Source organism: Capsicum annuum, chromosome 1, assembly GCF_002878395.1.
Source record: "Capsicum annuum cultivar UCD-10X-F1 chromosome 1, UCD10Xv1.1, whole genome shotgun sequence".
NCBI classification, from domain to species: Eukaryota; Viridiplantae; Streptophyta; class Magnoliopsida; order Solanales; family Solanaceae; genus Capsicum; species Capsicum annuum.
The window spans coordinates 236,439,021-236,460,438 of record NC_061111.1 but is presented as its reverse complement, the minus strand read 5'-3'; the positions used below and the strand labels follow the sequence as shown (position 1 = coordinate 236,460,438).

The 21,418-nt window shown below is 35.7% G+C and overlaps 1 long non-coding RNA gene across 1 annotated transcript; it reads left to right on the top strand.

Moving 5' to 3' along the window:
* Window positions 1-8,652: 8,652 nt before the first annotated feature.
* On the top strand, window positions 8,653-12,497 carry LOC107857290. Its single transcript, XR_001670822.2, has 4 exons — window positions 8,653-9,180; window positions 10,483-10,729; window positions 10,907-11,326; window positions 12,143-12,497. It is a non-coding gene; the product is annotated as an uncharacterized LOC107857290 (long non-coding RNA).
* The last annotated feature ends 8,921 nt before the right edge of the window (window positions 12,498-21,418 follow it).

Genomic DNA, 21,418 nt, shown 5'->3' with positions numbered 1-21,418 from the left:
ACCACATTTCAGCAAGCTCTTTTTCTCATCAGCATGACCTCTATGACTTTTCATCGAGTCGTAAACACGAAAGCATCTTTCCTTGAGTACTATGACTGCCAACACCCAGTGAAACGACCCTTTATAATTTATTGGTACATACACATCGTCAATCAAATGCCATGGAATACCAGTTGGAATGCATAGTCCTTGCAAAAATCTCACAAATTGATCTCTCTATCGAAGCCACTTTCATTGAGCGAACGTTTTTGACATGCAAGCTAAGATCAATCTCAGAATGAATTTGGTGATAATTAGTGTATGTATCATGAATGTAGTTCATGAACACGCAATTCATAGTGGTATATCTATATTCACTGGTTGTTTCTAGTTTTGCTTTCTTTCTAATATAGTAGAATACCACATCTATATGCTGTAATAAAAAACTATGATGTGTAAGAACATGTGATTCATATAAGGCATACACAAGACTTGGAATATTAATTACTATAAAGAAAGATATAGTAAACACAACTTTGCATTAAACGTAGAGACAAGTTAAATCCACAACAAATGTATCGAGTTGCACATCGATCATAACAGGATGCAGCATAGAAATTAAATCTTGCTCATAAAAATATGCAACAGAATGTAGTTCAAAAGATTTTAGCATTGGATATGATGCTCAAATCTTGCGCAAGAATAACCAAAACAATCGTCACAGCCAAAGGAATAAAGAATGACAATGTTAACTGATAAAACCTATACTTCAACCAGACTAGTCGAGGTTCGCTAGTACAAATCATCAACATTCAAATTCTTCAATCATAAAAAAATAATAATAACCAGTTGTTCAAATGATGACACTAACCCATGCTTCCTTATTAAATTTTTAAATTAAATTCAAGTTAGACAGCAAATGTATCACATTGATAAATATGAGACCCAGATGTATCACTATGATACATCTACTACCAGAAAAGCTGTATTCATTCTGTAAACATTAAATTTTTTGGTTCATATTGTGAAATTAGTTTGTGCTTTAATAATAAAAATTAATGAAAAGGTTAATTGCTATATATAGGCCTGGAGATGGAGTACGATGATTTTGTTATATAAAAATAAGGGGGACATTCAGAGTTGCAAAAACTATAGGGGTATTAAGTTGTTGAGTCATACTATGAAGATTGGGAGAGGGTGGTTGAGCAAAGATTGAGAAGGATCGTGTCCATTTCGAAGAATTATTTTGGTTTTATACTTGGTCGCTGGACGACAGAGGCAATCCACCTGGTGAGGAGATTAGTGGAGCAGTATAGGGAAAGAAAAAGAGATTTGCACATGGTGTTCATCGACCTGGAGAAGGCTTATGACAAAGTCCCTAGGGAGTTTCTTTGGAGATGTTTAGAGGTAAAAAGGGTTTCGATGGTGTCCACCAGAGCTATTAAGGACATGTACGATAGAGGGATGACTCGAGTGCAAATGGAGGAAGAAGACTCAGTGCACTTTTCGGTCAAGATAGGGTTGCATCAGGGTTTGACTTTTAGTTCATTTCTATTTGCGCTGGTAATGGATGTGTTGATGTGGAGTATTCAAGGTGAAGTGCCTTGGTGTATGTTATTTATAGATGATATAGTGCTGATTGATGATATGTGTGGGGGGAATACAAAATTAGAGCTATGGAGACAAACCCTAGAATCTAAGCGGTTCAGGTTGAGTAGGTCCAAGATAGAGTATTTGGAGTGCAAGTTTAGTGACTTAAGGCAGCAGACAAAGTGGTGGTGAGGTTGGATTCCTAAGTAGTATATAAGAAGGATATTTTTAAGTATCTTGGATCTATAATTCAGGGAAATGGTGAGATTGACAAGGATGTCTCTAATCGTATTGGAGCTGGTTGGATAAAGTGGAGGCTCGCCTCTTGAGTGTTGTGTGATAAGAAGGTGTTCCCTTAGGCTTAAAAGCAAATTCTATAGAGTGGCAGTCCGTCCAGCCATGTTGTATGGAGAGAAGTGTTGGCCTATCAAGAACTCCCATATTCAAAAATTGAAGGTGGCGAAAATGAGAATGTTGCACTGGATGTGTGGACTTACAAGAGGGGGTAGAGTTAGGAATGAGATATTTCGGGAGAAGGTGGGAGTGGCTTCGGTGGAGGACAAGATACAGGAAGGAAGGCTGGGATAGTTTGGGCATGTGATGAGTAGGGGTGCGGATGCCTCAGTTCGTAGGTGTGAGAGGCTAGCCTTAAATGGCTTCAGGAGGAGTAGAGAGAGGCCGACGAAATACTGGAGGGGAGTGATTAGACATGACATGGAGAAATTTCAGCTTACAGAGGACATGACCCTAGATAGGAAGGTGTGGAGGTCGCGGATAAGGGCAGAAGGCTAGGGTGAGTACATGGGTTGTAGCAAATAATTAGGAGAGTCCCTATTTAGCTGGGCTAGTAATCATAGGACTATGTCGATAGGTAGGAGCCGCTAGTCAGGAGAGACTGGGTGTGGTGGGTGGCTTTGGTCTGTGAGTGTAGGTTACTACTAGGCGGGTTCCCTATTCCAGATTTCGTTTTTCTTATTTCTTATAGCTTATGGCTTTTAGTTCCCCTATCCTGTATTGCTCTAAGTTCTATTTTACTATTTATGATTCTTTACTTCTGTTAAGCCAACCATCCTGCTTCACATTTCATTACCCTTTTTTTTATCTTGAGCCGGGGCTCTATCGGAAACAACCTCTTTACTTCTTCGGGGGTAGCGGTATGGACTGCGTATATTTTACCCTCCCCAGACCCCACTGTGTGGGAATACACTGGGCTTGTTGTTGTTAATTGCTATATATATTTCTTTGAGGCATACCTCATCATTCCAACAATTACTTCATTGCGCCATGTAATAAAATTAATTTTTTTTCACCGAGTGTGCTACTACAAAATCAAGACTTGGTTTTAGATCAGTGTATTTGGCCGTGTAGTACTCATCTTTTCCTTTCCTGAAATCAAATTATAATTCCTATAAGTATTGAAAGTAGTACATATATATGATATTGTGAAATGTGATTCATCAATCTTACTTAGTAGCATGTGGATTGTACAGTCCAGCTGACATCCAAACAGAGAACTTAGAGAAGAGATCTTCAGCATATGGTCCATTAATGTTGTGACCTTCAAATGGATATTTCAACTTTTTATGCGACTGGATGACTTCTTTATCTTTTAACCCAGAATCAAACACACCAACAAATGGTAACTGATATACTTTTGATGACTGCCTATTTCTCTTGAAAGGAACTTCCTGACATATTTCAGATTAGTCTTGCACACAAGGACCTCCAAAATAGTTGCAATAGCGTTGTCACTAATATAACACTGACTATCAATGTTGCCTTGCCGATCACATATGTCAATAGCTGCAACATCTATATAATTGATCCGTGTTGGATAGGTAGCACGCGATGGTGGTACGTACAAGGTAATAGCTTTAGACAAATCTTCATCTATATTATGAAGGGCTTCTTCAGAGTTCTGTGTGACGTATGTAAAAAGATAACTTAGTTTTATAATGAAGTTTAGAATTGAAGTTCCTAAATTATGTTTATGTATCATATGATACATATGGATCATTATGTATCACTGTGATACAGCTGAAAACTTATATAACAGATAACCAACTTTAGGTACTTGAAACATTAATCATCTATAAATAGGATTAAAACATCGTTACTGAAAAATTTTTATGCCACAGAAAAACTTAAATAAGGTTGTGACCATTATAATGAACTACTTCAAATTTCAAAATAAAATTCGTTATAAGTAAATCGATATTACCATTACGCATTCTTTCTTTATAACTTCGTCTTCTTCAGCATCTGTACTGTGCCTATCATCTTCTTGTAGCTTGTCTGCGTACAAACTCTCAGCTTCCTGTTTGATTTATTTCAAATTTAATTTTGTATTGTGATCTAACTTCTGATATGAATTGAATTAATTAATTGTGTGTATGAAAATTGAAACAGTTTGATAGAAATATATAAAAGTGATACATTTTGAAAACTTAAGGAACCCATATTCAAAAAATTAATATTGTCATATGATTCATATTAACCGTTGGGGAAAAAATATTTAATTCATATTAGTAATTAAACTTAACATGTTAATATGAATCAATTGAACACATATGATGAATCAATTACTAGAAGTTTTTTAAATTGTCTATACGTCTCAAAGTGATACATATGATGTCAGATGTATCAAAGTGATACATATGATGTCAGATGTATCACAGTGATACATATGAGTTACTTAATAAATACATACACACCATTTTATTAACAGTTCCAGCAATTCAAAAAATAACATCAAAACTATTAGAGGGTAATATTTTGAGCAAGTTGTAACAAAACGATAATATAATTAAGTCAATTTAATTACCTACCTTCAACGATTCCTTAACTGCTCCTTCATTGCCATCTAATTTAGATGATTGACCAGCAATATCTACAACATTATAACTTTTAGCATCCGTTGTGTGCTCATTAAGAGATTGAGGAGGATCCGCTTCTATATCCGGGTTGCCTTTTTCACTTTCATGCACTGGATATTAAGCAACCTGCAAGATAAGAAATTAGAATAATACAGTAACATAGTGATACTAATGATAAACTATGAATACCTTTCCAAATGAAGCAAAACCTTCTTTCACAACTCCCAAAAGTCCTGTTTACTGGTCGACCATCAACTTTTGAAGATCATTGAATTTCATGTCAACCTACATTGTGAATAACATTTTGAATTTTACGTTAACCTATAATATGTTTTGACATTAACAGAAGAAAAACAACAAAATTTTATACTTACATAAGTCCTAACATAAGACTTTATCTCGTCCAAATCAGACTTGGATAGTGATAGCATTTCCTCTGAAGCAGCAGATGCTTATCGACATCCCTAATCTCAACATTAGGCACACCTTTGTATTTATCTAAGGAAACTCGAGACTCCGAACGATCTATTGAAGGACCTACCAAATTTTTATCTTTGGACAAATTGTCTGACTATTTTTTGGATTTTGCTACTCGTGAGCTAACCTTTTCTGACTCCTCAACTATTTTTTGTTTCTTCATAGGAGGATGTGAAGATTGACCAACATCAAGCCTCATCTTTTTGAGAATGTCTGCACTAAGAGGTGTACTAAAATCATCAAATTCAGTCGGAGCAGTCCTCTCAGATTATTGTTGTACAGTATTGTTTGTGCTACATTTGCAGTATCATCTGTTGAACCAAACATCAAAGGATTGGGCAAATCAAGATGGTTCAATTCCTGTGGTGACGAGGTTATATTTCTGTATACAAGCTACAAAAAAAGTAACATAAAAGATCAAAAATTAAAAGTACCTTAAAAATTAAAAATAGACATACAAAAGTATAATGATGAAATAAACACTACCTTACTAAACATATCGTCCATAAGATCCTCGTATCCAGGCTTGGGTTTTACAACTTTCCAATTCACTATCCTTGGAATAAAATTGTGAACACGAACGACAAGTGATTCATCAACTTCGGCACAACATTCGTACCACCAAATTTGAAGCGCGTATGATAGACCACTCAGACGGTAAAACTTTTGGACCTCATTCATCGACCGACTAATAAAAGCCATCAATTTCTCAAAAGTTACTTTTCCCCATGGAAAAGGACTATAACTTTCATCATCCACCATGTGGACGTCTCGGACAGGGATATTAGTTTTATCCAATGGGGAGAACACAAATGTGTGTATAAAGTACAATATCCCAATTTTTACCGCATCTTTCAAATTTTTCACACTTTTTAGTCAAAAAAAGCTGACCAACTCACCCTTTTTCACATATGATGAAGAATTCGAAAAATATTTTTTTGTAGTCGATATGGTGGAAGTTCTGAATAATCAAAATCATTAACACTGCCTTGGCATTTTAAGCCGGTAACGATAACAAACTCGTACAGTGAAAATCGAAGAATTGTATTGTTAACCAACACCTTTATTTGATCTTGACATGAGTGTTGGACTTCTAAGGTCATCAAGCACTTTGCTATCGATACTTGAAAATTACAATTAGGTAGGTCCAGAAATGACCCAAAACAAGTGCTTCTAAACATTCTAATTCCTTCATCATTCAGAACTTCGTTAAGCTTATGTACTACATTAATATTATGTGCACTACCAATCCTTACATTGTGGGAATGTCTTTTTTTCACAAGCAAACTAACATTCTGTCAACAACACAAATCAACAGATGATTCATAAGTCAAATGAATGACATATTTATAAATTACAACAATAAAAAAATGAGTACATAAAGTGTTATCACATATGTATAAACAAAAAAAGTTATCCGCAGAGAATAAAAGTAACAAGCATATGAATCATCGTAACACAATATATATATCACCACTTAAAATATCATTTTAGTGTAACACCCATATGAATCACTTAGATGAATCACCAAACAAATATGAATCACCAAGTAACCATTTAATCTGTTAATCTGCAATTAAATGAATCACCCATATGAATCACTTGTTAAAAGAACCGTTTATACGAATCACCGTTTATAAATCTCCAGCACCATATATGTATCACCAATTAAAATATTATTTTAGTGTGTCACACATATGAATCACCAAAAAAATATGAATCACAAAATAATCAGTTAATCTGTTAATATGCAGTTTTCTTCACACCCATATGAATCATCATTTAAAAGAATTAGTTATTTAAATCAATATCTATGAATCACCAGCACAATATATGTATCACCAATTAAAATACCATTTTATTATTTCACCTATATAAATCACCAAAAAAAATATGAATTACCAAGTAACCAGTTAATCTGTTAATCTGCAATTATATGAATCACCCATATGAATCACCATTTAAAATAACTAGTTACATGAATCACAATTTAAGAATTAATTGGAAAAATAAAACCTGCTCCGACGGGAATTTGAGGATTTGTTGAATTTCATCTCGATCTTCCATTTGCATGTGGGAAATTTAATTTTTTGCAGCAAAAGCTTCTCTTAAAACCTTTAATATTTCAGGATCGTTCCACTGCTTTGATCGATTTTCACTAAAACCTAATTTGGTGTAATCAAAATTGGCCGGAGTAAAACCCACGATCTGATTACTATCATGAACAACTTTTGTGTTTCAATTTGTGAAATTCCCTAGATGAATGAGGGTAAAACTTCATTAGCCATTGAAGATAAAACAAATTAACACAAAAGGATTTTAAATCATAAACCAAAAGCTAACCTCTTTGAAGAAGTTGTCAATTTTTGAAATTAAAGGATGAAGGATTATGGTTGAAATCAGTTGAAGTATTGAAGAATGAAGTTGACTCAAAATCTACTTAAATGGGAGAGATTTTAGGGAAATAATTTATGAAAAAAAAAGATGATGCATAAAAAGAAAGAGAGAGATGGCGTGAAAAGAGGAGAGATTAAATAGGGTGTGCAAGTTATAGCATATGTATCACCAGTAAATATGCAAATAGGGATTTTATGTAATTTATAAAATATTAAGGGATATTAGGTAATATGGTGTCTTAAATATGAAATTTGTGTAATTTTTCCTTAAAACATCACCTTTTCCAACACTTTCAGACTAAGGATCTTGGTCGATTGAAGTACTTCTTGGGCATTCAGGTTGCTCAATCCGCATTAGGGATTGCCATTTCACATAGAAGGTATGCACTTAATATTCTTGAGGAGATTGGGATAACAAATTATAGGCCTATTAATTCTCCAATGGATTCAAATGTTAAGCTCTTACCAGGTCGGAGGGCCTCTTAGCGATCCTGGAAGATATAGAAGGCTAGTAGGAAAGTTGAATTAACTGATGGTGACTCGACCTAATATTACCTTCGGATTTAGTGTTGTAAGTCAGTTCTTGAATTCTCCTCGTGAGAATCACTGGAATGTAGTTATTCGCATTCTTCGATACATAAAATCTTCTCCGGGGGAAGAACTACTTTATGAAGACCGAGAACATGAGAAAATTATTGTATATTCAGATGCAGATTGGGCAGGGTCACCCTCTGACAGATGATCCACTTTCGGATACTATTTTTTAGTTGGGGGAAATTTGATGTCTTGAAAAAGTAAGAAACAAAATGTGGTTGCTATATCTAGTGCAGAATATTGGGCTATGACAGTGGCAACATGTGAACTCATATGGATCGAGCAACTATTGAAGGATTTTAAATTTAGAGATACCAAAGAAATGAAATTCATGTGCAATAATGAAGTTGTACTTCACATTGCATCAAATCCGGTGTTTCACGAGAAACCAAACACATAGAGATTGATTGTCATTTTATCAGAGAAAAGTTACTCTTAGGAGACATGGGCACAAGGTTCGTACAGTTAAGTGATCAACTTGCTGATATATTCACCAAGTCCCTACTCGGTCGTAGAACGAGTTATTTAGGTAACAAGCTTGGTACATATAATTTGTATACACCAGCTCGAGGAGTGTTAGAATCCTAAATATTCTATAGCATATGAAAATATGGAAGGTAGCTTGATTTACTCCTATTATAATTAGATATTGATTAGGTATTTATTTGTATTGATTTTCTTTCCTTTCGGGACATGTAAATTTAGCTATTTAAACCCCAATAGCTTGAGGGAATAATCAAGCTGAGTTCTCTCTTATTTCTCTTCCATTTCACATAAGGGTAGGAGCTTCTGGGAGTGGGAGTAAAAGTCTAAGAAAAATAAGTGTGGGGATATTGGGTGGCAGGATCTGCTATTTTCTTAACAGTGGCTAGCTTCTTCAGTTTTACTCGTTATTTCCTTTGGCTCCTTTGGACAGTTAACAGAGAATATTAAATGAAAATCTCAGGACAGTCTTTAAAAAGTTTAAATGGGTGAATTCTAAAATATAGATATAGGAAAATATTCTACTATCCAATTCGTCGAGTTGGTCTGCATTTTATTTCAAATTAAATATGTCCCTCATTTTCGGTACTGGCCTTTACTAACAACCTACCGATCTATCATTAAGCAGTTTTTATCTCAATAGTCTTCATGTTTTTTGGTCAGGGACTGTGAGATTTAACCTTGATCCATTCAATGAGCACAATGATGCGGACCTTTGGGAATCTCTAGGACGGGCACACCTAAAGGAAGTTATCAGGAGGAACTCTTTGGGTCTTGATGCCAAGGTTTGTTCTTGTTGCTTTACTTATATATAAGTTTGCTACACTTGCTAGTTTGCATTCTGTGCAGAAAATGCTTTTAGTTCAACCAGTTTTCTGATTCAAAATCATTAATATGGGGATTTTTTAAAATGAGAAAAGAGATTATTATTGAGAGAAGAAAGAGTAAAGGAGGCAAAACACATCATTTCATGCAAAGAAGGAAAATGGATGGTGTATTACATTTGAAGAGCTACCTTCCAATCATGTTGTAAACTGTCAATAAGCCTATGGCTCTACAGCACACATAAATGAGAGAAATGTTACTATCGACACATAATCAACCGGAAAGCAAGTTGTCTTGAAAATTCTACCAGTTCTTCCTTTTTTTGCTTTGGCCAATTCCTCTATATTTGACAGTAAAGACCAGTTCCTACTTTCTGGTGCAATGAAAGATCACCGAGTATGTGTAAAAGCTACTGCCATTATTAATTTGTTAATGAAATCTAGAAACAGATGTATGTTAGTTTCAATGTTTCTCTAGCGCATTATACACAAATTACTGCTAATAAAATTATGAGTTCTTACTGATAATGTGTAATTTGTGTTTAGTTTCATAGACCATACAGAATCCTCCAATTTTTTGGGTATTTAAGATTTTGAAATGGAGGTCCCAAGGAGACATCTTGGAGAGTTTGTTCATGGAAGGATAAGAGATTCTTACAGTTCGAGTCATCAAAGGCACCAGATTCCTAGTACAAGTATCTGGACAGTTGGAAGAGCTATTTGGCTGACGTAATTCAGGAGAGAAGTGGAATATCCCAAAACTAGAGATGTACTCATGCCGAATAGAAGATATATGCTTTGTAAAGACTTGACACAATGACCATTAAGAAGTTCAATAGTCCTCCTTGTTGAGTACATTACTAGTTTTCCTTGTCGGGTGGGCTTGTCAAAGTCGTGGGCTAGGTTGGGTTATGAGATTCTTTCATTTCTTATAATAAAATTTTAAGATTCATAGACTAGATTTACTACACTCTCCAGTCCAACTTACCTAAAACTTAGTATTTGAAGTGATTTTAAAATATCTCAAATTGCTTTGACACCATTCTACTTCAATTTTACTCTACAATTTCACAACTTTCAAGAATTCAGATTCATTTAGTTATTCAAATTTTGAACTTTAATATGATGCTTTCTCTATCAAAATAACATGAATTAAAAAAAATGAGAATTTCGTTAGTTTTATTCTCCGACTTTTCTATCCCTAGTATACTTGTCAAACAGATTTCAGCTAGAGCTAACAAAAAACTACTTCTGTGAATTAAGGTCTCGGAAACCGGAGAAAATTTCAGTGTTGGACAAAGACAACTTTTAAGTCTTGCTCAAGCATTGCTTCGCCGGTCAAAGATTCTTGTTCTTGATGAGGCAACTGCTGCTGTTGATGTTAGAACTGATGATCTTATTAAGAAGACCATACGCGAAGAATTTAAGTCATGCACCATGCTGATCATTGCTCACCGTTTGAACTCTTATCATTGACTGTGACAGAATTCTTCTGCTTGATTCTGGTCAGGTAGAGTGCTTGCTCTAGCCCTAGTCATGTCACCGAAATAGGATAATAGCAGGTCATGCCGAATTGCACATTTGGTATCCTCGTGGATTCTAAATATACTAAAGAGGAATTGCATTTTTTGGTTCCTTTTTATTTATGTGGGTTATTTCAATTTACCTGCTGTGTCTCTCTTCTCAGGTACTTGAATGTGATAGTCCAGAAGTATTATTACAAAATGAGGGAAGTGCTTTTTCTAGGATGGTTCAGAGTACAGGAGCTGCAAATGCTCAATACTTACAAGCTTAGTCTTTGGAGGGGAAGAGTGAATCAGTATAGCGAGGGACAAACAACTAGATGGGCCACGGAGGTGGCTTGCCTCTTCATGTTGGCCTGCTGCAACACAGTTTGCACTAGCTGTTACGCTTACTTCATCCCGAAATGATCTTGTGCAGTTAGAAATTGAGGATGAGTATAATATCCTGAAGAAAACAAAGAATGCGGTAATCACTCTGCAGGGAGTATTAGAGGGTAAGCACGACAAAGACATCCAAGAGACCCTGGACCAGTACCAGGTTTCCAGAGACAGAAGGTGGTCTTCATTTTACAAGATGGTTGAAGGTAAAGACCACTGCAAACTAACATAGTCAAAGCAAAAATATCAATTTCATTGTCATCTTCTTTCAGAACCGTTACACCATTATAGCCCGTACTGATGAACTAGATTTAGACAGACAGGTTGATAGACACATGTGCCCTAACAAAGGAATGTACATAGATAAAATGGTCTAACCTTACCCGCTTTTCTTTGCCACTGTTGTTTTTATTGGGCTTCAGACATCCGATATTTGAAATCTACTGGATCGACTAATCTGGATCCATGTCAGTTAGGGCTCACTAGAGGAGATAGAGTGCTCTTCCAGTCAGGATTTTCTTTATTTCTAGTGCTCAAACATGATACCTTTGGTCAAGAGTGCTAGGATTCTAACTATTTCCCACCTCACAGTTTATGTTTTTTGGTCTAGTTATGCAGTATCTGGATCACTGCCAACCATTGTTATTCTGGCTTAGCATGCCTTTGTGTGGTATTTGAAGCCTCTACTTGGTCTCCAATTGTTCTGGTTCTTAATGTGGACAGATTAAGGGATGTTTGTCAAGTCTGGTGTAAGGTGGGGAGAGGCAGATGTAGCCTTTTGGCTATGGGTTCATCTGAACCCCAGAAGATATATATGTATATAGAAACCAATTTAAATCTCAACAAATGCGAAATTTGAACTCATTATTTTAACGCTAGAATTAGTTTTGTGAAAGGTTGAACCCATTAAGTTACCTTGGATCAGCAGAAGCAGTGCTGTTAGTATAAAATTCTCATGTTGTAATGATTTGTTGATCAACTATACGTTATATTTATGCTTCTGGGATTCTTACACTTTCCAGGTCTCGCAATGATGAGTAAGATGGCACCCGATAGACCCCATCAAGCGGATTCTGAGTTTGAAGATAAAGCAATCAACTGGGATCGTGCTGAGATGTAGAAGTCTTCCAGTCTAGCAGATCATAGAATGGGAGGTTTTACTTGTTTTCATGATTCATGGATATTGTATTGCCCTCTTAACCCCAGTTGTAACATTGATTGTTTTTCCCATGAAATTTTTTAGCTGTGCCTCTTCTAAAGATGAGGAGGATTAGATTATGATTTTAAAAATTTGAGAAATGTGATTGTGAATGCAAAATGGTCTAAGAGTGGCTTTTTGTTATAAGAGATTTCCTGGTTCTGTTTTTAGATCCTATCATATCTTACTTTCTTTGTTGAGCCCAAGGTCTATCGGAAACAACCTCTCTATCTCACAAGGTAGGGGTAAGGTCTATATGCACTTTATCATCCCTAGGCCCCACATTTTTGGATCAAGCTGGATATACTGTTGACAATAAGGTTGTATTATATCTTTCTATCTGCGCACAGATGACACGAACAGGTCAAGAAATGGTGCAAACCAGTGATAGTTTATGTTAATTTTGTAGCTGTGTTTTCCATAGATTGTAATTAATTGCACAATATCCTTAAATTAGAGGAAGCAATGATGCACTAATCCTATGTTTGGATCACTCCAAAAGCTGAGCTAGGGCTTAACAACCGAAGTAATTAGCTAAACTGAGAGAAGAAATTAAGAGAGAATTTTGTATTGCAATATCATGAATAAATGACAAGTACAACATATTCAGTATTTATACAAGAAGAGATGAATTAAAATGAGTAAATATAGCTAACAGTTTCTAAGTTTGCGACTACAGTGCTAACTACTTTTGGGATGAACAGTACTAATTGTCCAACTAATCTCTGGACAATGTAACTGTCTTAAAAAATGGGCAGCTGGCTTCTATTGTAATCCTTTTCTTGAGCTCCAATCCTTCTTTTAAGTTTTTAATCACCTCTAATCTTGTATCATCTTTCAAACTTGCATCTATACTCCTCCTTTAGAAGCACAACCTTGTCCTCAAGGTTGAAATGAAGGAACCTATGTTGCAGAGTGAGAAGTTCCCATGTAGAGTGGACAAAATCATTATCAGTCCATTTAACTAAGACCTCACAAACAATTATATTACTAAGTTTGATCATCCTTCTATCAAGAATTGCCTCAGGGGAGGGGCAATAAGGGTTTGACATCTGCAAAATCGGAGGGCGAGTAATGACTGTAGGAGCGTCATGCACTTCAGTAGCCGAGAAACATGAAAAGTGTGATGAATAAGCACATTAGCTGACAACAACAGCTTGTAAGAAACCTCCCCAATCTTAGCAACTATCATAAAAGGCCCAAAATACTTGGTAGCTAGTTGCTAAAAGGTCTTAGTAGCCACAGAAACTTGTCTGTAAGGTTATAGCTTAAGATAAAGCCAATTTCCAACAACAAATTTTCTATCAAACCCATGCTTGTTAGCTATGGCTTGCATCCTTTGTTGAGCTCTCACAAATGGAACTTCAAAAATTCAATGATAGCTTTCCTAGCCTCCAAGGATCTATCAAACATATCAGAAGAAGCCTTACCAGCAAAGTAGGAAATATGAATAGGTGGATTTTGTCCATACAAACTTCATAAGGAGAACATTTGAGGGCAGAGTGATAAGTGGTGTTGTAGTCTGTTCAGCAAGTGGTAAGTAAACAACCCATATAGTAGGATTGTTTGAGCAAAAGCACCTTAGATAAGTCTCTAAGGTTCTATTCAAGATTTCAGTTTGACCATCAGTTTAGGGATGACAAGTTGTAGATTGGTGCGACTGAACCCGTTGAAGAGTGAATAGTTCTTGCCAGAAAGTACTCACGAAAATGGGATCCTTATAACTGACCTTGGTAGAAGGCATACCATGCAATTTGAAGGCATTGTTTAAGAATTCTTGAACTACAGACTGAGCAGTGTAGGGGTGTTGCAAACAGATAACGTGGTCATACTTTCATAACCTGTCCATCACCACTAGAATGACATCCTTATCCTTAACCTTGGTAATCCTTCAATGAAATCCAAACTGATGCCAGTTCATACAACATCAGCAATAGGGAGAGGCTGAATAAGACCAAGGTAGAGGGCTGCATCATATTTATGCCTTTGACTCACATCAAATCTATAAATAAAGTTCTTGACATTTTGCAGCATAGATTTTCAATAGAACAATGACTAGCCTTTTATATGTTGCACCCATACCAGTATGACCACCTTGAGGAGTAGAATACCACAACTGGATCAATTGTTGTCTTAATTGTCGATCATTGCTTACCATTAGTCTTCCCATCTGCCTGAGCTGAGTCTGTAACTTGCTAATCAAGGCTTTCAATAAATTGTAACAAGACTGCTGAATAAGCTCCCTGAGGTCAGCATGAAGATTCAACAGAGATATAGCTAAAATTTCAGCACCTTGATATCTTGATAAATAATCAGCAGCTTTGTTATCAAGGCCTTTCTTGTACTCAATAGAAAAAATCAAAAGCCATCAGCTTAGATGATCTGAGGTGGATTTATGCACCTTAGAGTTGTTATCCGGGCTTATTTAGCTTTGTTTTGAGGACTTCTTGTGTGTTTAATGAGTTAATAATGATATAATTAAGCATATAACTATTAAAGTACTTGATTGCAATGTTTAAGGTGTTTTTCAAACAAGTTTGGACTTAAATTGATCACTTAGAGTGTAATCGAGAAAACTAGTGTTACTAGCTTGATCTATGCGTTGTTCTAGTTGATCTCGATGAATTCTAGTGTGTGATGAGTTCCTAATGGTAGGATTGTGTAATTATGTGTGGAACAACTTGTTTATAGTGTTTAAGGTCCAATTGAAATAAGCCAAGAGTCAAAACTAAGTTAAAGATGAAAAGGACAAACTAGCATTCTTAGCTTAAGTTTCTAGTTCATCGTTTTGGATTGTGTGTTGTTTTAAGCTCTAATCCGTGGTGTTTGATTCTATAGAATGCTTTGTCAGTTGATGATGATGATAAATGGATGATACAAAAGCTGGGAATCAAGTGAAAACAACACCACAAGGCTTGAAATGGATGGACGAAAGCATGGGACAAGATTTGACGTAAAATGGACACTTTGGAGTCCATGGCGCGTCGAGCTTAGCCATTGCTATGGGGAGCGTGCCACACCTTGGGATCTTCCTAAGGTACCAAAAACAGTGTGTCTCTGCGATCATGGCACGTCGCCCACCCTAGGTACCGCAATAGAGGGCGCGACGCAGACCCTAGTTCAATTTCGACAGATTTGACCTCCTATAAATAGGACACTTAAACATGAGGCTATATACCTTGGACGACCTTGTAACCCCGAGGGAGGCTGGATAACGCTTCAAATAGGTTTTTTCTTCCTTTAATTTAGTTTTTTTATGGATTTTATCATGTATTCATCTATTGTGATTACGGTTATGTCCATGAGTAGCTAAAAGCCCTCTTTCCGGGGTTAAGGCCAAGAACATGATTACTATTGCTAAAAATTGATTTGGTTTTGATTATTTATCATATTTGGTCATTTTTTTTATCCTTGTTATTATAATTTTAAGATTCACAACCCTTAGAATACATCCATTGTCATCTTGTGAGCCCAGAAGGAGGAACAAGAGGATAGAACGTAGGGTAAATAGAATAGGATTGTAATCTTCTACAGAATGAAGTTATAATTTGCACTTAGGATAGGAATATACCTAAATGACCTATTTTATTCACTTACGGGATGAAATATTAATGTATTTAACTTAGTACTCATATCCCCGCTCAACAATGTAGTTGTGGGTCTAAGTTAGATTAGGTGATTAGAGGCTCAGAAGACCATGATCATAATATCAACCCCGTGAATCAACAACCAAGATAAGTAACTCAACCAATGAAGTTTAATAGTGTATATGATTGTTCGTATAGCCTTAACCCTGGGTTTCTCTCCATTAATTATCCAAGAACCTTTACTTTTCCGCATTGATTACTTTACTTTTAGTTATAACTCTCAAACTCTCATGGTTACATTTGCAGTAATTTAATCTCAATAGTGAACTAGAATTAGGTAGTTGTCAATACAAGTCTCTGAGGGATCGATACTTGGCTTGTAAAAGGCCATTATATTACTTGTGAGATCACGTACACTTGCGTGTGTGCTTGCGCGCAACAAGTTTTTGGCGCCATTTCCTGGGACTTGTAAATAGGCAACTTTCTTACTTTTAGTTTAGCAATATTGAGTTTAGCAATATTGAGTTGTACATAGTTAGCATTTTTTCTTTATTTTCTTTTAATTTTTTTTGTCACACTTCTTGATATGTTAGCCTTGGATAGATGGTGGTCGAGTGGTGACAATTCTTGTTGTTTTTGTGGAGGACCCCACCGAGGGAGTATTTATCCAGATTTTGATGGAAGCGTGTGGTTGGGACCTTCACAATATGAGGAGGATACTAGCCAATTTGTGGAACAGACACAAGAATCTCAGCCATTCAGCAGTCATCTTTTTCTTTAGATTGACATTGAGAAGGTCAAGATGAGTGAGTGTGTTGTGGATGATGTATATTTAGAAGTGGGATTGGTTGGGCCTCATTCAAAGTACTTTTATACATTATGTTTAGATGATGACATATCTGTGGATTTACCTGAAATAGTGAAAGAGTGTGACGATGAGGAACACAAATCCTATATTCTTAATTTTGCACCAGACAAGCAACATAAAAATATACCTTATTTCAAGGCCGAGTGGTCTACCATGCACCATACATTACTCGGTTCCTTCAACTTTGTACCACCACCCTATGAGCAACGTAAAAAGATGAATGGGAGGTTAGGGGTGAAATTTATATCATCATGGTAGAGGAAAAAGTTGATGTGGGTCATGCCGTGACACTAAATCAGTCGCTTCTTGGGAGGCAACCCAAGTTAAGGTAGGTATTTATTTTTTAATATTTTTAGTTTTTACTTCACTTAGTTTTTGATTTTGTTGAGTCACAGATTGATGGAAATTCCGAATACTGGAAACCTGAGCTAAGTAGCATGACTAAAACTAAGTGTGGGGTCCCCGGACCCTCTTGATGTATAAAGATGTTACTAGCTACGTAGAGGCCTCTGGGAGTATTTCTGTCTCTACTTTAAGTATACTTTGAGGACAAAGTAGATTTTTAAGTGTGGGATTGGGAAATTTCCATGGTATCCTTTGTATTTTTAGGAGTAATTTTTTTTTAGGTAAGTGAGATATTCTTGTTGGTGCTATGTGTGATTGCATGATGCAAGTGTTTTGGTCGTAAAAGCATGTTGACTTTGTCAACCACAACTTTTGAGACTCCTGGACTCTAGTTTATGACTCTTGTACATTATTGGCTTAATAATGAATTCATGCTATTATTTGGTTGAAAGTCTAAGATGATCCTACTTGAGTTGAGCATGTGCCATGTGTGTGTGAGGTTGTTGTGTATTTCTTGTTGCATGTGATGTATAGAACTTTCCTGGTGGGTATGCAAAGCGAAATAAAGAGTGTGGGTTTAGGAGATGATATAGCCATTTCTTTGATAGCCATGTTTCATACTCTCTTTTACCTACCCTTGTTCATAATCCTAGTTAACTCCATTAAGCCTTTAGCTTGTTTTCTTTAGTAGCCTTATATGTAACTTGTATCCCCTTCTTTGATTGACCTTAATTTGATCCAAATCTTCTAGCGCTTTAGTGTAAAATTAATTCAGTTAAGGAGTTTGAAAAATAAGAGGAGAAATGTGAAATTGAAGTCCCAAAGTAATAGTTATTGGTGTGTACAAGTGATGTGTTGTGATTGGGAGTGAAAAAAATTTGTGCTAAAATTGAATCATGAATTAATAAACAACACTCCCTTCCATGTTATATGTGAGTAGGCTTAATGAGATGGGGAAAAAAAAAAGCTGTGTGTGAAGGTAGATGAAGTGGAAAGTTCGTTGTTAGAGGTGAATTGAATGAAAAGTGTGATGTATTAAAGCGCTTAGGGAGATAGTCACTATTCTTGGTAAAAATTGTTCGTACCCATCCCTTAGTCTACATTACAACCTTAAAGACCTATTTGATATTGAGCCTTAATATTCGAATATTAGTGGAGTACTACATTAAGGGAAAGCCTATGGTTTTTCTTGTGTAACTTGTGAATTCTTTGTGAGAGTGAGCGTAACTTGATTCTTATACCCAACTTGTAATAAATTGCATCTATGTGAGTGATTTTGGGTAACTCTATTGTTGTGAGGGAACATATTTGATGAGAGTTGGGTGATTTGTATGATGTATTTGATTGAGCAATATGGATGAGTTTTCCAACTTGGTGAGTCAATTCTTGAGGATAGGATATTTTAGAGTAGTATTCTTAAGCTTTCAATTGTGTATAACATGCTAAGTGTAAAAACTTGCATTCTGTGTATTTATTGTAGTACTAGATTGAGTGTCTTGATTTAGTAGAAGTGTGGAGTATCCTCTACTTATGATACTTAGAGTAAAGAGTTGTTCGAGGAAGAACAATGCTTTAAGTGTGGGGTTGTGATCCGACGTGGATTTATGCACCTCAGAGTTGTTATCCGGGCTTATTTAGCTTTATTTTGAGGATTTCTTGTGTGCTTACTGAGTTAATAATGATATAATTGAGAATATAAGTATTAAATTACTTTATTTCTTTGTTTAAGGTGTTTTTCAAACAAGTTTGGACTTAAATTGATCACTTAAGAGTGTAATCGAGAAAACTAGTGGTACTAGCTTGAGCTATGTGTTGTTCTAGTTGATCTCGATGAATTCAAGTTTGTGTGATGAGTTCCTAATGGTATGATTGTGTAAATATGTGTGGAACAACTTTTTTATAGTGTGCAAGGTCCAATTGAAACAATCCAACAGTCAAAACTAAGTTAAAGATCAAAAGGACAAAACTAGCATTCTTAGCTTAAGTTTATAGTTCATCTTCTTGGATTGTGTGTTGTTTTGAGCTCTAATCCGTGGTGTTTGATGATATAGGATGCTTTGTGAATTGATTATGATGATATATTTATGATACACAAACTTTTAATCAAGTTGAAACAACACCACAAGTCTTGAAATGGATGAAAAAAAGCATGGGACAAGATTTGACGTAAAACGGATACTTTGGAGTCCATGGGGCATCGCGGAGATTAGCCACTGCTATGGGGGTGTGAAATGCCTGGTATATTCATAATGGACCAAAAATAGTTGTATCCATGATTAAGGAACGTCACACACCCTAGGTACCGCAATAGAGGGCGCGACGCGGACCCCTAATCCAATTTCGGCAGATTTGACCTCCTATAAATAGGACACTTAAACATGAGGCTATACACCTTGGACGACCTTGTAAACTTGAGGGAGGATAGATAACACTTCAAATAGATTTTTTCCTCCTTTATATTAGTTTTTTTATGGATTTTATCATAAATTCATCTATTGTGATTACGGTTATGTCATAAAAAATAATCCCAAAACCCGGTGTCATGGAGGAAGTTTACATAATAAATATACCATAAAACAATCTCAAAACCTGGTGTCACAGTGTAAGAAAAATCTAATACAACTCAAAACTTAAAGATACAACTTAAATCCCAAAAACAACAAGTCTGTCTCTGAATACAAAATGAAGACATCACTGGGGTAGAAGGAGGTCTGAGGTCAACTATGAAAGCATAGAGTGGTCATTACCTCAGAAATGTCAATAACCAACCACACGATCTCAACTGTCGTGCGACACATTCATACCTGGATCTAAACTGAAAGGACTCAGTAGGGGTGAGTACCATCCACTTGTACTCAGTAGGTATCATAGGCCGATTGAGCAAAGTAGGAAATAAGATATATAAATACATACTATGAGCACATCACCTGTAATAAAAAAATCCCAATTAGACTGTCTCCACTGACAGTTCTAAATATAGCACATAATGAATAAACAAATACATAAAAGAAACAAATTATATATATACATATATATATATATATATGTATATATATATGATAGAAAATACACAGAAATAGAACATAAAAGATTCATCATGTATGGAGAACCATGATGATGATGATGTGATATGATTGAAGTTATCACATAACTTCTGTATACACCTACCGAGCCACTTCTGTATACACCTACCGAGCCACAGCGCTTCCAAGTAGGACCCTTGGGGGATTCGTAGCCCATATACATTCTCAATACTCAATCTCAATCTCAATATCTATATATTTTCTCCGACTCGTGGACTACGATAGAGGATTTTGTAAAAGTATCTCATTTTCATCAAAAATTGGTGTTTCCTTAATGCTTAATGGTACCAATGTATCATGAATGCATGTGTGATATAAGGGTGTAATCCTCAAAATAAAACCAATACAAGATCTTAAATTCATTCAACATATATATATATATACACACATGAGCCCAAAGTCTACTCAATCTCTCAGCCATCCATGATTTAATACAAGCAATGTACCATTGGAATAATTATGCATGTAAAGTATTATTAAATAACACATTAACCCTCAATGTGGGTAATTATATCATGAAGAATGTAACCAAAACATATACGAGGCCAATACTATCAGCTAAGGCATCCACACGGGCGACACGTAGTAAATATCATCTCAAATTACCAACAAACAACAATATAAGACCCCACACGGGTGCAAAATAGTAATATTAAAATTTTCATGATTGATTATCCATACCCATATCATGCTTTTATGTGCAAATTAACTACACGACCTAGTTTGATGAAAGTTAAGCCATAACCTACCTCGCAGCGTCAAAATCTAAGCTAACGTCCATCAACATAGAGATTTACCCATTCAAACAACTTTGGAATTAATTAAAATGTACAAATATAAAATCTACACCTTAAAAGGAAGCTAACGGTACCCATATTGTTTATTTTAAGTCGGGGTCAAAATGGACCCCCAAAATGTGTTTTTGAAAAAAAAAAGGTAAAACTAAAATTTTTATTTAGAAAATCCTAAAACATGATTAAGCGAATCAATAGGATAAACCCCAAGCTAAAATGGGTTAAAACAAAGTTTAAATTGAAGAGAACCCCTTTTAGGCCTTCCGGGCCAAAATTCCTAAATTCAGTTTTGAAATCACGACTTAAAAGGATTTTAGATGACATAATTGAAGTAAAATAATTGAAATAGTGATTTGAAGCTTACCCAGGCTCAAAAATGGAAGAAATCACTTAAAAATCTATTAACCTGAAGCTCAAAGTCTA